The sequence below is a fragment of the Rattus norvegicus genome, chromosome 3 (assembly GCF_021556685.1).
Source record: "Rattus norvegicus strain SHRSP/BbbUtx chromosome 3, alternate assembly SHRSP_T2T, whole genome shotgun sequence".
Taxonomy (NCBI): domain Eukaryota; kingdom Metazoa; phylum Chordata; class Mammalia; order Rodentia; family Muridae; genus Rattus; species Rattus norvegicus.
The window spans coordinates 136,478,507-136,494,524 of record NC_141536.1 but is presented as its reverse complement, the minus strand read 5'-3'; the positions used below and the strand labels follow the sequence as shown (position 1 = coordinate 136,494,524).

The 16,018-nt window shown below is 37.4% G+C and overlaps 1 pseudogene; it reads left to right on the top strand.

The window, feature by feature from the left end:
- Positions 1-626: 626 nt before the first annotated feature.
- Positions 627-15,806, top strand: LOC147995733 (eukaryotic translation initiation factor 1 pseudogene; annotated as a pseudogene).
- The last annotated feature ends 212 nt before the right edge of the window (positions 15,807-16,018 follow it).

The following is a 16,018-nucleotide window of genomic DNA, read 5'->3' as shown; positions in this document are numbered from 1 at the left end:
TTGAATGAATGAAGCTGATTCCTATCCCTCAGAGCCTTTATACAAATTTCCTAAATACTTTTCTATTTTGTACTCAACAGTATGTTTGAGGGTAGACAGATTTGGTTATAGGGCTACTGAACTACATTGATTCAACTTTGTGCCAGGAGTCTAATTTTTTTATAACAAAATATACAACACAAGTCAACACAAACTGACATGGTTATCATGGTAATACACTGTTTTAAAACATTCACCTTCATCTTTCCATATCTGAAATTTGCAGAACCATCAAGAAATTAAGGACAAATTATTGTTTTTAATTAAGGTAAAATAAATTTCTAAGTGCTTTGGAATATAAAAGTGAAATATAAGGTGAAACTAAGCATTTATAGAAATAGAAAATGCTACTTAGGAAGTAAGTGTCCAATGAATTAAATCCAGCTGCTCTACCAATCTTCTTTTTGATGGCATCCTAGGTTATCTTCTACTATTGCTATATATTGCTGCCATACTTAGAATTTCTTCCCTACTTCGTTCAGTATCCAATTTGAAATACCCGGTATGTTATCAATGTTTTGTCTAAATGAGAAAGTAGGTAAATAAGAAGAAAAAAAAGATTGAGGTATATCCAAGCACTCTTTTACATGCTAAATTCTAAAAAGACCTTAAAATGGCAAGCCAAGAAGAAAGTGTCAGATCTGGACAAGCAGGAAGTGTCAGATCTGAGGAAGCTGAAGATGTGGTAGGTTCCTTTAGAGGATAACTTGAGATGAAGGGTAGTTTTGGTATAGACAGAGATTTGAGGATGATGGCTGCAAGAAATAGAAAAGAGAAAAGTTAAGATGGGAACACTTGGACCATGTATCTAGCCTTGATCAGCATTATAAAGAGTGGCACTTTTTGCTTGCTAAGCATGTTAATTCCTCTGTTTATTGAAGCTCCTACTACTACTGTTATTTGATTATCTGGCGATAACCTTCTAGATTTCTTTTTATATATTGCATATTAGTCCAATATCAGGTGCAGGATTGGTGAAGATATTTTCCCAATCTGATGGTTGCCGTTTTGCCCTAGAGACTTTGTCGTTGGCCTTACAGAAGCTTTGTAATTTTAGGAAGTACCATTTCTCAATTCTGATCTTAGAACATAAGCCATTATTGTTCTCTTCAAGAAATTTTCACCAGGGCACATGAGAACAAGGCCCTTCCCCAATTTACTGTATTTACTTGAGTGTATCTGGTTTTATGCAGAGGTCCTTGATCCACGTAGAATTAAGATTTGAACAAGGAGATAAGGATGGACCAATGTGCATTTTTTCCATGCTGAGAGCCAGTTGAACCAGCACCATACACAGAAAATGCCATCCTTTAAGTGGATATTAGCCCAAATCCTTGTATTACCCTTGATGCACAGAACACATGAAACTCAAGAAGGATGACCAAAATGCAAATGCTTCACTCTTTCTTTAAAAGGGGAACAAGAATACCCTTGGCAGGGAATAGGGAGTGAAAGTTTAGAACAGAAGCAGAAGGAACACCCATTCAGAGCCTGCCCAAACTGTGGCCCATACATACAGAGCCACCAAACTAGGTAAGATGGATGAAGCAAAGAAATGCTGGCTGACAGGAACTGGATGTATATCTCTCCTGAGAGACACACCCGGAATGCAGCACATACATAGGTGAATGCCATCATTAAACCACTGAACTGAGAATGGGACTCCTGTTGAAGGAATCTAGAAAGGACTGAAAGAGCTTGAAGGGGCTTGAGACCTCATATGAACAACAATGCCAACCAACCAGAGCTTCCAGGAACTAAGCTACTACCCAAAGACTTTACATGGACTGACCCTGGGCTCCAACCTCACAGGTAACAATGAATAACCTATTAAGAGCACCAGTGGAAGGGGAAGCCCTTGTTCCTGCCATGACTGAACCACTTGTGAATGTGATAGTTGGGGGTAGGGTGGTAATGTGGGGAGGATGGGGAGGGAAACAACCATAGAGAAAGTGAGGGGAAGAAGTTAAGGGGATGTTGGCCCTGAAACTGGGAAGGGGAATAACAATCAAAATGTAAATAAGAAATACCCAATTTAATAAAGATGAAAAAAAAGAAAAAAAAAAGAAAATGCTATCTTTTATACACTAGATGGATTTAGCTCTTTGTTGAAGATCAAGTGACCATAAGTTTGTGGGTTCATTTCTGGGTATTCAAAACTATTCCAGTGATCTACCTGCCTGTCTATGTACCAATTCTGTAAAGTTATAATCACTATTGGTCTGTAATGCAGATTGAGATCGAGGATTTTGATTTCCCAGGAGTTGTTTTATTATTGATGATTGTTATAGCTATTCTTTTTTTTTTTTTTGGTTGTTATTTTGTTATTCCAAATGAATATGCAAATTTCTCTTTCTAACACTATGAAAACTTGATTTGGAATTTTGATGAACATTGCATTGAATCTGCAGATTTTTTTTTTTTTTGCCAAATGGCCATTTACAAAATATTATTCCTGCCAATCCAGGACACATGGGAGAACTTTCCATTTTCTGAGATCTTCTTCAATTGCTTTCTTCGGAGACTAAAAGTTTTATCATACATATCTTTCACTTGATTGGTTAGAGTCACACCAAGGAATTTCATATTATTTATGAATATTGTGAAGGGTGTCATTTCCCTAATTTCTTTTTCAGCTTGTTAATTCCTTGAGTAAAGGAAGACTACACATTTTTGAGCAAATATTATATCCAGTCAATTTGCCGATGTTGTATATTAAACTTAAGAGGTCTCTAGTGGAACTTTTCTGGACACTTAAGTATACTATCATATCATCTGCAAATAGTGATTTTTTTTACTCTTTCCTTTCAGATTTGTATCATGTTGACCTGACTTTGTTCTCTGACTGCTCAGACTACAACGTCTAGTACTATGATGAATTGGTAGGGAAAGAGTAGGCAGCCTTGTCTAGTCCCTGATCTTAGTGGGACTGCTTCAAGTTTCTCTCCATTTAGTTTGATGTTGCCTACAGATTTGCTATGTATCGCTTTTAGTATGTTTAGGTATAAGCCTTGAATTCCTTACATTTCCAAGACTTTTAACATGAAGGGGTGTTGAACTTTGTCAAATGCTTTCTCAGCATCTAATGAGATGTCATGTGGTTTTTTCATTTGAATTTTTTATATACTGGATTACTTTGATGGATTTCTGTATATTTAAACCTCCGTGCATCCGTGGGATGAAGCCTACTTGATCATGATGGATGATCATTTTGATGTGTTCTTGAATTCTCTTTGTGAGAATTTTTTAAATTTTTTTATTATACATTTCTTTACTTACATTTCAAAGGTTATTCCACCTCCTGGTTTCCTGTCCATAACTCACCATTTCTTCCCCTCACCCTTCCCCACACAAGTATTCCCCAAATACAACTCCCTTATTGCCCTCCCCATTATTCCCCTGCACTGGGGGTTCAACTTTGGCAAGACCAAGAGTTTTCCCTTCCAGTGGTGCCTCAACAAGGCTATTCTCTGCTACATATCCAGTTGGAGCCCTGGTTCAGGCCATGTATAGTCTTTCGGTAGTGGTTTAGTCCCTGAAAGTTCTGGTTGGTTGGCATTGTTGTTTTTATGGGGTTTCAAGCTCCATCAACTCTTTTAATACTTCCTCTAATTCCCCCCAATTGGGTCTGTTCTCAATTTGGTGGTTTGCTGCTAGCATTGACCTCCATATTGTACATGCTCTGGATGTGTCTCTCAGGAGAGATCTGTATCCAGTCCCTATTCTAATGCCTTTTTTTAGCTTCATCAATCTTAACCAGCTTTCATGGCTGTATATATATATATATATATATATATATATATATACATATATATATATATATATACATACGTACATACATACAGCTGCATGTGTGTCAGGCTCTGAACGGCAATTCCTTGAGTCACTGCTCTAAACTTTGCATCCATATCCCCTCCTATGAATATTTTCCCCCGTTTAAGAAGGAGTGGGAGCATCTGCATTTTGGTCATCTTTCTTCTTGAGCTTCCTGTGATCTGTAGATTGCATTTTGGGTAATTTGAGCTTTTTGGATAATATTCAATTATCAATGAGTGCATACCAAGTGTGTTTTTCTGTGATTGAGTAACCTCACTCAGGATGTTATTTTCTAGTTCATTCCATTTGCCTATGAATTTTATTGAGTACTTTTACATCAGTATTCATAAAGGAAATTGGCCTGAAGTTATTGTGTCTTCGTGTGGTTTAGGTATAAGCATAATTGTGTATTCATAGTAGGAATTATATAATGTTTCATCTGTTTTTATTTTATGAAATATTAGGAATAGTATTGGTATAATTTCTTCTATGAAGGTCTGAGAGTATTTGGCACTAAAAATACCTGGTCCTGGGCTTTTTGTTTGGGACATTCTTAATAACTGCTTCTATTACTTTCTTAGTTATGGAACTGTTTACATGGTTTATCTGATCCTGATTTAACTTTGGTACCTGGTATCTGTGTAGAATATTGTCCATATCATCCAGAGTTTCAAGTTTTGTTGAATATAGGCTTTTGCAGTAGGATCTGATGATTTATAAATTTCTTCAGTTTCTGTTGTTAAATCTCCCTTTCATTTCTGATTTTGTTAATTTAGATACTCTCTCTGTGAGCTCTGGTTAGTCTGGCAAGACCAAGGGTTTTCCCTTCCACTGGTGCCTCAACAAGGCTATTCTCTGCTACATATCCAGTTGGAGCCCTGGTTTATCTATCTTGTTCCTTTTCTCAAAGAACCAGCTCCTAGTTTTGTGGATTCTTTGTAAACTCATTTTTGCTTCTGCTGGGTTGGTTTCACACTGAGTTTGATTATTTCTTGCCTTCTACTCTTCATGGGTGTATTGGCTTCTTTTTATCCTAGAACTTTTATGTGTTCTGTCAAGCCAATAGTGTAAGCTTTCTCTATTTTTAGAGGCACATAGAGCTATGAGCTTTCCTCTTTTTACTTCTTTCATTGTGTCCCATAAGTTTGGGTATGTTGTAGATTCAGTTGCAGTAAATTGTAAAAACTTTATAATGTCTTCCCAAAGTTATCACTGAGTATAACATTGCTCAGATTCCATGTGAACATGAGCTTTCTGTTATTTTTGTTGTTATTTAAAAAAGTCAGTTCATGGTGATTTGAAAGGATGCATGGCATTACTTCAATCGTTTTGTATCAGTTGATACCTGTTTTATCACCAATTATATGGTCAATTTTGGAGAAGATTGCAATGCCCACCTCGTCCGGCAAGGAAGACGCAACACCGTTGGATTCTTCTCAACAGCCCTTTATTGCAGGAACACCTCATTGTTGATACGGGGACCCCGAGCAACAAAGGCACCAGCCTTATATACAAAACAGGCTATGGCTATATACTTGTCCTCTAGGGATTGGTGGAGCATGAAATACCTCATTAGCATGAATATCACTCCAGCCTGATAGCTGCCTGAGAAATGCCAGGACATGCACTTTGTGGGTGTTAACCACAAAGGACCACCAGATGTCAGTGCCATTTTTTATCTATATGTGCCGCTCCCTACAGAAGATAGTATGAGTTGCTGAGAAAAATGATATCCTTTTCTGTTAGGATGGAAAGTGTTATAGATATATGTTGAATCCACTTGGTTCATAACTTTTGTTAGTTTCTCTATGTCTCTGTTTAGTTTCTGTTTCCATGATCTGTCCATTGCTGGGAGTGAGATTTGAAGTCTCAAACTATTTTCTGTCCTCACAATGTGTGCAATGTGTGCTTTGAGCTTTAATACATTTTCTTTTATGATTATAGATGCCATTTCATCTGGAGCATAGATGTTCAGTACTTAGAGTTTATCTTGGAGGATTTTTCCTTTGATGAATATGAAATATCCTTCCTTATCTTTCTGACAGCTTTGGTTGAAAGTATATTTACTGAATATTAGAATAGCTACTACAGCTTGTTTCTTGGGACTACTTGCTAGAAAATTGTTTTCCTGCCTTTACTCTGAGGTACTGTCTTTCTTTGTCACTGCGGTGTGTTTTCTCTATGCATCAAAATGTTGTATCTCTTTAAATATCCAGATGGTTAGTCTATGTCTTTTTATTGGGAAATTGAATCCATTTATATTCAGAGATATTATAACATAGAGATTGTTGTCTCCTGTTATGTGTGTTGTTAGAAGCGGAATTATGTTTCTGTGGCTCACTTCTTTTGGGTATGTTGCAAGAAGATTATTCTCTGGATTTTCCTAGGATGTAGTCTCCCACCTGGTGTCAGAGTTTTCCATATATTATCCTTTGTAGAGTGGGATTTGTGGATAGATACTGAGCAAATTTGGTTTTTCCTTAGAATATCTTGGTTTCTCAATCAATGTTAATTGAGAGGTTTTCGGGACATAGTAGCCTGGACTTGCTTTTGTCTTCTCTTAGGGTCTGCATGACATTTTCCCAGGAACTTCTGGCTTTCATAATCTCTGCTGAGATGTCTGGTGTAATTCTGTTAGGTCTGCTTCATATATTACTTGACCTTATTCCCTTACTGCTTTTAATGTGTTTCTTTGTTTTGTGCATTCACTGTTTTGATTATTATGTCAATGGAGGAATTTCTTTTCGGGTCCAATCTCTTTGGAGTTCTGTTGGCTTCTTGTATGTTTGTTGGCATCTTTCTTTAGGTTAGAGAAGTTTTTTTTTTTCCTGTAATTTTGTTAAAGGCAGTTCCAGGCCCTTCTTATTGAGTCCTAAATTTCCTTGATGTATTGTGTTAGTAGCTTTTTGCAATTTACATTATCTTTGATGGTTGTGTCAATGTTTTCTAAGGTATATTCTGCCTTTGAGATTCTGTCTTCTATTTTGAATTCTGTTGCAGATGGTTGCATCTATGACTCCTTATCTCTTTCCCAGGATTTCTATATCCAGGGTGTATCCTTTGTTTCTATTTCTATTTTTAAATCCTGTATTGTTTTGTTCAATTGCTTTACCTGTTTGGTTGTTTTCCTATCATTCCTTAAAGGATTTTTCTGTTTCCTCTTTTGGGGCTTCTACTTGTTTACCTGTGTTGTCCTGTATTTGTTTATGAGAGTCATTTATGTCCTACTTAAAGTCCCCTATCTTCATCATGAGATATGATTTTGAAAACAAATCTTGCTTTTCTGGTGTGTTGGGATATCCAATATTTGCTCTGGTGGGAGAACTGTGTTCTGATGTTCCCAAGTAGTGTTGGTTTGTTCTGTAGGTACTATACATGCCTCTTGCAATCTGGTTATCTCTGGTGTTAGTTGCTCTTGCTATCTCTTAAAATAGCTTGATACTCATGTAAGCCTCTGTTTTAGCAGACTTTTGGAGGCTGACTTTTTCCAGTGATATCTGGGTATAGAGAGTTGTGTCACAGTGTCAGCTCTGGGCCCAGGCAGAAGCCAGAAGTATCCTGTCCAAGACAGTTGTTTGGTGCCTCTGTCCAAATGGCACCAGGCTGATACCTCTAGATCCAGAAAAGGGGGCAAAAGTGGTGGTTTCATCTGTGCTCTCAGGATTGTCCTCATTTTGGAGAATCCAGCTCTCTCCCCAGGGGAGATACATAACCAGGTCAGCTCTGAGAGAAAGCAAAATGTGGAGCAATCCTTTCCCAGACTGCTTTCAATTCCTATGTTCTGAGGTCTTCAGGTTGGTCCCTCAGAGCAGAAGTGGTGGTCTTACTTCTGCTCTCAAACTTGTCAGTGCTCCTGGAGACCAGCTTTCAGCTCCAGGCACAGGCATAAACAAGAGACAACCTGTCCCTGATTGTTCCTAGGATCCTATATCCAGACAGCTTCAGGCTGATTCCTTTTGGGCCAGGAATGTGAGCAAAAGTGGTCATCTCCCCTGTGCATTTCTGGGAGTCCATCTCTCTCCCCCATGTAATCTGAATATAGTGAGCTATGGGTCGAGGTCAGGTCCAAACTTTACCTTCTTGAATGTATCATCATGTACATACAAAGAGTTTATATACTCTCTTTAAGTGTGTATCCCTACCACCAGGAAATGCTTAGAAATCACACAACTTAAAGACAAGTATTAAGACTATAAGTATGGATAATGCACATTTAGTGCTTTATCTGACATAAAAAATAGTATTAAAATACTACCAATGCTATAAATATCACTACAAAAAGTACAGGACTAGGAGATTTCAGAGTTTGAAATATTCATCGTTTACTAGTAAATATTAAGTATATATTGTTTCAGTTAAAATATCTTCTGACTTCCCTGATGATATTACAAAAGCCCAATTATATTTCCTTTTTATCTGGGCCTTGTGGGGTTAGGCTCCGGAAGAACTATAGGCAAGTTTGACTAAAGAGATTGGTGCTCATAACTACTGACTGGGTCACTTCGTTTTCTACTATAGATGAACTCTCAGTTGATTTGAAAAGAAAATTCGAACTCAGCAAGTTGGTACTTCCTGTAGCTCCTGATATAATAGCACTGTGAGGGACTGAAATTTTTGATGCAGGTGTTAGGAGGTTAGATCTGAAAAATCAGGACTCCAGGTATTAAATCCATGCCTTCAAATTTTTTCCCTAAAAATAATGTGAGGTTATAAGCCTTTGAAGATGATCAGGTCCTCTGTTTACAGAAGCATTTTAATGTGAAATTTGCATGTAGGAAAGAATGGCAAGGGCATTTGGGAAAGGCACATGCTGAGAAACCAGGATAAGTGTTAGGAGTCCTCTAAGGAATGAAATGAAAGGAAGGATTCTTTGGAATGGATGAATATCTGGAGATGATGCAGAGACAGGAAAGGTAAATAACAGAAAACAGGGATATATTTGGTAGATGTAGCTAGCATTATCTAGAAAACTACAGTACAGAGCAGACAGTTTTAACTCCCTTACATGTATTGTCCTTTAGTTTGCCAAAGCTCCAGATTCAGTTCTGAGGAAATCATGACTAAAGTACATTATAGATCCCTGCTATTTTTATATTTCTTGCTCTGTCCTGAAAATAAACCATACAACTAAAACTTATCAACAGACACATATGAGCAACAGTACTTAGAAAACCCTTAATTAATAAGGGAATCAGGATATTATATAGATCATAGAATATGGTTGCAATATCAACAGAAAAATGAGATCCAGACAGGACAGTCCTGACTCAGAAGTTCCAGCCATATATACAACAGAAACATAACTTTTTCTGAAAGTTAGCTCCCAACTGACTTTGGAATAAATGATGTCATGTGATAGATACAAATCCAAGCTTGGGATGAAGAAGAGGTCACTGAGTTTGCAATTCAAAACTTTTATCATTGCCATCATCTTTAGTCCATGGACACATGGTCTTATTTTCTAGACAAAAGCATGTTACTGTCTAGAAACTCCTTCTGTAAGCAGAGAATTGCCTTTCCTACCTCGGTTGCTACCTCATAACTCGAGGGTTTATGGACTTCACTCTTGTCTTTGGGACACAATCACACTTGTAACTATACACTAACAAAAATCCTGAAAAGGAGAGGGATTAAGACATTTCCCTGGTTGTCTGCCTCTTGCTAAGTCTAAGGTATGCAGTGTAAGCTGATAAGGCTCCAGGGAGAAAGCTTATTTAAGGAAAAAGTATCACCTTTTCTTATGGTGAAGAGCCAGGATCTATGAACCTGAGACGTACAGTTAAATTGATTCAAATAAAAGATCACATGTCAGCACTAGCTTTGAATATGTTCTAGCAAAAAGACTAAGCCTGAGAAAGAAAACATATGATAACTGTGAAAAATATCCCTTTAAAAGATATAAAAATTATAAGAAATATAAATTGCTAAAGAAGGAAAGTTTAATGTGACAGAGGAAAAACCTCAGGACTAACATTGAATATACAGAGATAGAAATTTTCCGAATAAGCCCATAGATGGTTATCTGAATGGTGGACTAGGACGAGGAAAGTTGATAGGAGGGATCTACTTATTACTTGATTCAATATCAAAGAAACTAAATTTGAAAGAATGCGCATAATAAAAGCACATGAAAAGAAGCAAGGGAAAAATGTATTGAATGTGATGAAATAAAGTCAATGAAGGTTAATACAGTTTAAAAAGGCAAACACAACCATATTGTTTAAAAAGCATCACTCTAGAATGAGAGAACAACCATGTAAATACAGTAAATTTCCTTATTTACTGATGCCATGCAAAAATTTGTAGAACATAGCTAGACCTATGCACTGTATTTAAGATAGAATGGTCATATGTGAAAATCTACATTTTCTGGTGTTCTAATACACTGTATTCTAACTTGAAATAGAATAAAATCAATAGAGAATGGCTAGTTTAACTTTAGGGAATAATCAATAAGATTGGGCTGTTTTCTTGGATTCAGTTTGCAAGAATTTTATTGAGTATTTTTGCATGGGTACACATAAGGTGAATTCGTCTGAAGTTCTCTTTCTTGGTTGAGATTTTCTTTGGTTTAGCTATAAGCGTAATTTTGGCTTATTGGGAATTGGGTGGTGATTCTTCTGTTTTTATTTTGTGTAATAGTGTGGGCAGTATTGATATGACGTCTTCCAGAAAGTTCTGCCCTAAATCCATGTGGTCCTGTGCTTCTTTTGGTTGGAAGACTTTTAATAAGTGCTTATATTTCTTTAGGAATTATCGGATAGCTTAGATAGTTTATCTAATCCTGATTTAACTTTGGGACCGGGAATCTGTCTAGAAAATTATCCATTTCACCCATATTTTCCAGTTTGGTGAATACAGGCTTTTGTAGTGCGATCAAATGGTTTTCCAAATTTCCTCTGATTGTGTTGTCATGTCTCCCTCTTCATTTCTGATTTTATTAATTTGGATAGACTCTGTGTGCCCTCTGGTTAGGCTGACTAATGGTTTATCTGTCTTGCTGATTTTCTCAAAGAACCAGCTCCTGGTTTTGTTGATTCTTTGTATAGTGCTTTTTGTTTCTACTTGGTTGATGTCTGCCATGAGTTCAATTAATTCCTGCCTTATACTCCTCTTGGGTGTATTGGTTTCTATTTGTGCTAGAGCTTTTACATGTGCTGTCAAACTGCTAATGTTTGCTCGCTCATGTTCCCTTTTGAAGGCATTCAGACCTATGAGTTTTTCTCATAGCACGCTTTCATCATGCCCCATACGTTTTGGGTATGTTGTGTCTTCCTGTTCATTAATTTCTAAAACATCTTTAATTTCTTTCATTATTTCTTCCCTGACCAAATTATCATTTGGGGGAGCTTTGTTCAACTCAATGTATATGTGGGCTTTCTGTCATTTATTTTTTGTTTTGTTTTTGAAAACCAGCCTTAGTCCATGGTGATCTTACAGTGTGCATGTGATTATTCAAATCTTCCTGTAACTATGGAATTTTATGGCCTATTTTGGATAAGGTACCATGACATACTAAGAAAAAGGTATATTCTTTCATTTTAGGATGAAATGTTCTACACATATATGTTAAATCCTTTTGGTTCATCACTTCTTAGTTTCTATATGTTTCCGTTTAGCCTCTATTTCCATGATCTGTCCATTGATGAGGCTGTTGAAGTCTCCCTCTATTATGGTGTGAGGTACAATGGGTGCTAAGACCTTTAATAAGGTTTCCTTTATGTATGTAGGTGACCTTGCATTTGGAACTTATTCAAGACTGGGAGTTCAACTTGGTGGAATTTTTTGATAAACATGAAATGTCATTCATTTTCTTTTGGTTGAATCTCAATTTTATTTGATATTACAATGGCTACTCCAACTTGTTTCTTTGGACCATTTGTGTGGAAAGTTGTTTTCCAGTCTTTTACTCTGAGGTAGTACCTCTCTTTGTCTCTGAGGTTGTTTCCTCTATGCAGTAAAATGCTGGGTCTTCTTTACATATCATGTCTGTTAGTCAATATTTTTTTGTTGGAGAATTGGTTCCATTGGTCTTAAGAAATATTAAGGAATAGTCATTGTTCCTTCTTGTTATTTTCCTTGTTAGAGGTGGAATTATGTTTGTGTGAATCTCTTCTTTTGGTTTTGTTGCAAAATTAGTTTCTTGCTTCTTCTAGGGTGTAGTTTTCCTCCCACTGTTGGAGTTTTCCATCTATTATATTTTGTAGGGCTAGATTTGTAGAACGTTATTGTGCAAATTTGCTTTTCTCTTGGATTATCTTGGGTTCTCAATCTATTTTATTTGAGAGTTTTGCTAGACATAGTAGCCTGGGCTGGCATTTGTCTTCTCTTAGCGTCTAGATGATATCTGCCTAGGATTTTCTGGTTTTCATAGCCCCTGTGAGAAGTCTGGTGTAATTCTTATAGGTCTGCCTTTGTATGTTACTTTACCGTCATATCTTACTGCTTTAAATATCTTTCTTTGTTTTCTGCATTTAGGGTTTTGACTATTTTGTGATGCGAGGGCTTTCTTTTCTGGTCCTATTTATTTGGAGTTCTGTATGCCTTGTTGTGCCTGAATGGGAGGAGAAGCCCTTGGTCCTGCCAAGGCTGTATCACCCAAGGTAGGGAAATGTCAGGATTGGGAGGCTGGAATGGTTTGGGGTTTTTGAAACAGGAACACCCTCAGAGAAGAAGGGGGATAGGAGATGAGATGGGGAGGCATGGGGGTTATGGATGGCAAACCATGAAAGAGAATAAGGTTTGAAATATAAATTAAAATGTGAATAAAATATTTTAAAAAATTCAAAAATACCCAGTATCTATGGAAAAGCATCAAGAAAGAAGGAAAGAAAGAAAGAAAGAGAAAGATTATTTTAAAAAGAAAAGGAAATACCAAAAGATGTTTTCCAATGACTCTATGACCAAACACATGTAAAGTGTTTGTCTTCCACTCTTAAATGAGTATTTTGATACCTTTATGAAAATTAGACAAGAATGTGAAAAAATCTACCTATGTTTGGAGTCTAGAACACCTCAATTTTGTCAATACCCAGGCTTTAAAAAAATAATTATGAACCCTAGTCACTGAGCTGCTGCAAAGGACTCAGCTGCCTCCCCCTCAAACCCACTGCTTCCAACACTATGCCCCAACACCCACATCCAAAACCGCAGCCTGTCTTCTCTGGCAGCTGCATTAGCAGGCCATTTCCACTAAGGAAAAGAAATCATATTGTAGGTCTGCTATCCAGAACCTCCACTCTTTCAACCCCTCTGATGATGCAAATAAGGGTGATGACCAGCTTCCTGCTGGAACTGAGGATTATTTCCTTATAAGAATTCAACAGGGAAACAGGAAGACCCTTACAACTGTCCAAGGGATCACTGGTGAATACAATAAAAAGAAACTACTTAAACAACTTCACCAAAGTGTCAGGGTATAAAATTGATTCAAACCAATCAGTAGCCATCCTCTACTCAAAGGATAAACAGGCTGAGAAGGAAATTAGGTAAATGACACCCTTCACAATAGTCCCCAATAATATAAAATATTTTGATGTGACCTTAACCAAGCAAGTGAAAGATCTGTATGACAAGAACTTAAAATCACTGAAGAAAGAAATTGAGGAAGATCTCAGAAGATGGAAAAGCTTCCATGCTCATGGATTGGTAGGACTAATATAGGAAAGATGACCATTTTGCCAAAAGCAATATACAGATTCAATGCAATCCCCATCATATGTCCTACTCAGTTCTTTATAGAGATAGAAAGAGCAATTTGTAAATCCATCTGGAATAAAAAAAACCAGGAGAGCAAATACTATCCTCAATAATAAAAGATCTTCTTGGGGACTCAACATCTCTAACTTCAAGCAGTATTTCAGAGCAATAGTCATAAAAACTGTATGGTATTGGTACAGCAACAGGCAAATAGATCAGTGGAAGAGCATTGAAGACCCAGAAATGAACCCACACACCTATGGTCACTTGATCTTTGAAAAAGAAGCTAAAACCATCCAATGGAAGAAAGACAGCATTTTCAACAAATGATGATAGTTAACTGAGGGTCAACATGTAGAAGATTGCAAATCAAACCATTCTTATCAGCATGTACAAAGCTTAAGTCCAAGTGGATCAAGTACCTACACATCAAACCAGATACACTCAAACTAATAGAAGAAAAAGTGGGGAAAAGTCTTGAACACATGGGCACTGGGGAATATTTCCTGAACAAAACACCAATGGCTTATGTTTTAAGATCAAGAATCGACAAATGGGACCTCATAAAACTGCAAAGCTTCTGTAAAGCAAAAGACACTATTGTTAGGACAAAATAGCAACCAACAGATTGGGAAAAAATCTCTATCAATTCTACATCTGATAGACAGCTAACATCCAAAATATACAAAGAACTCAAGAAGTTAGACTCCAGAGAGACAAATAGCCTTATTAAAAAAATGCGGTACAGAGCAAACCAAAACATTCTCAGCTGAGGATTAATGGATGGCCAAAAGGCACCTAAAGAAACATTCAACATCCTTAGTCATCAGAGAAATGCAAATCAAAACAACCCTGAGATTCCACCTCATACCAGTCAGAGTGGCTAAGATCAAAAACTCAGATGACAGCAGATGCTGGCAGTGATGTGGAGAAAGAGGAGCACTCCTCTATTGTTCATGGATTTGCAAACTGGTACAGTCACTCTAGAAATCATTCTCGAGGTTCCTCAGAAAATTGGACATTTCCTTTATTGAGGACCCAGCTATACTTCTCCTGGGCATATTCCTAAAAGATGCGCCAATATACAACAAAGACTCATGCTCCACTATGTTCAGAGCAACCTTATTTATAACAAGCAGAGGATGGAAAGAAGCCAGGTGCCCTTCAACAGAGGAATGGATTCAAAAATGTGGTACATCTACACAATTGAGTACTACTTAGCTATCAAAAACAATGACTTCATGAAATTCATAGGCAAATGGAGTGAACTAGAACCATGCTGAGCGAGGTAACTCAATCACAGAAAATCACACTTGGTATGCAAGCATTGTTAAGTATCCACTTAGCCGAAAAGCTCAAATTACCCAAGATACAATCCACAGACCAAAGGAACCTCAAGAAGAAGGAGGACAAAAATACAGATGATCCTACTCCTTCTTAAAAGGGGAACAAATAATCCATGGGAGAGGACGTGGAAGCAAAGTGTAGAGCAGCAACTGAAGGAATGGCCTTTCAGAGTCTGCCCCACATGAGGCCCATATATTTACAGCCACCAAAACTATGTAAGATTGATGAAGCTAAAAAATGCATGCTGAAAGGGACCGGATATAGATCTCTCCCGAGAGACATTTCAAGAGTATGTCCAATATAGAGGACAGTGCTAGCAGCAAACCACTGAACTGAGAACAGGACGCCCTTGGGGGAAGTTAGAGGAAGTATTGAAAGAGTTGAAGGAGCTTGCAACACCATAAAAACAAGAATGCCAATACACCAGAGCTTCCAGAGACTAAACCACTACTGAAAGACTATACATGGACTGACCCAGGGCTACAACTGCATGTATAGCGGAGAACAGCCTTATTGGGGCACCAGGGGAAGGGGAAGCCATTGGTCCTGGCAAGGTTGGAACCCCAGTGCAGGGGAATATGGGGATGGGGGCAATATGGAGGATGTATAGAGGGAATACCTCTATGGGGGAGGAGGAGTAGAGGAGATGCAGGCTTATGGACAGGAAACTCAGATAGGGAATATCATTTGAAATGTAAGTAAAGAAATGTGTCTAATAAAAATTTTTTAAAAATAAACTAGTGAAGGCGTTTAAAAAGAAATTTGCTTGCAATTGTACTGTAATTGAACATGTAGAATATGGAGAAATAATTCAGCTACAAGATGACCAATGCAAGAATATATGCCAGTTCCTGATAGAAATTGGACTGGCTAAGGACGATCAGTTGAAGATTCATGGATTTTAAGTGCTTGTAGCTCTCTGAAACTTAAGTGAGGATTTCCGTCCAATGAGTAGAATTTCCCTGGTGTCCCTTGTCACAAGTTTAGAAACCTTACAGCTTGTCTAATGTACTCATTTAGGGTCCACTTTTACCTTGGAGTAGTGTAACTCCTTCATGCAATAAACTGAGAAAAGCCAGGTCTTGAACCTCATTTACATAGGTTAAGCAATAATCCA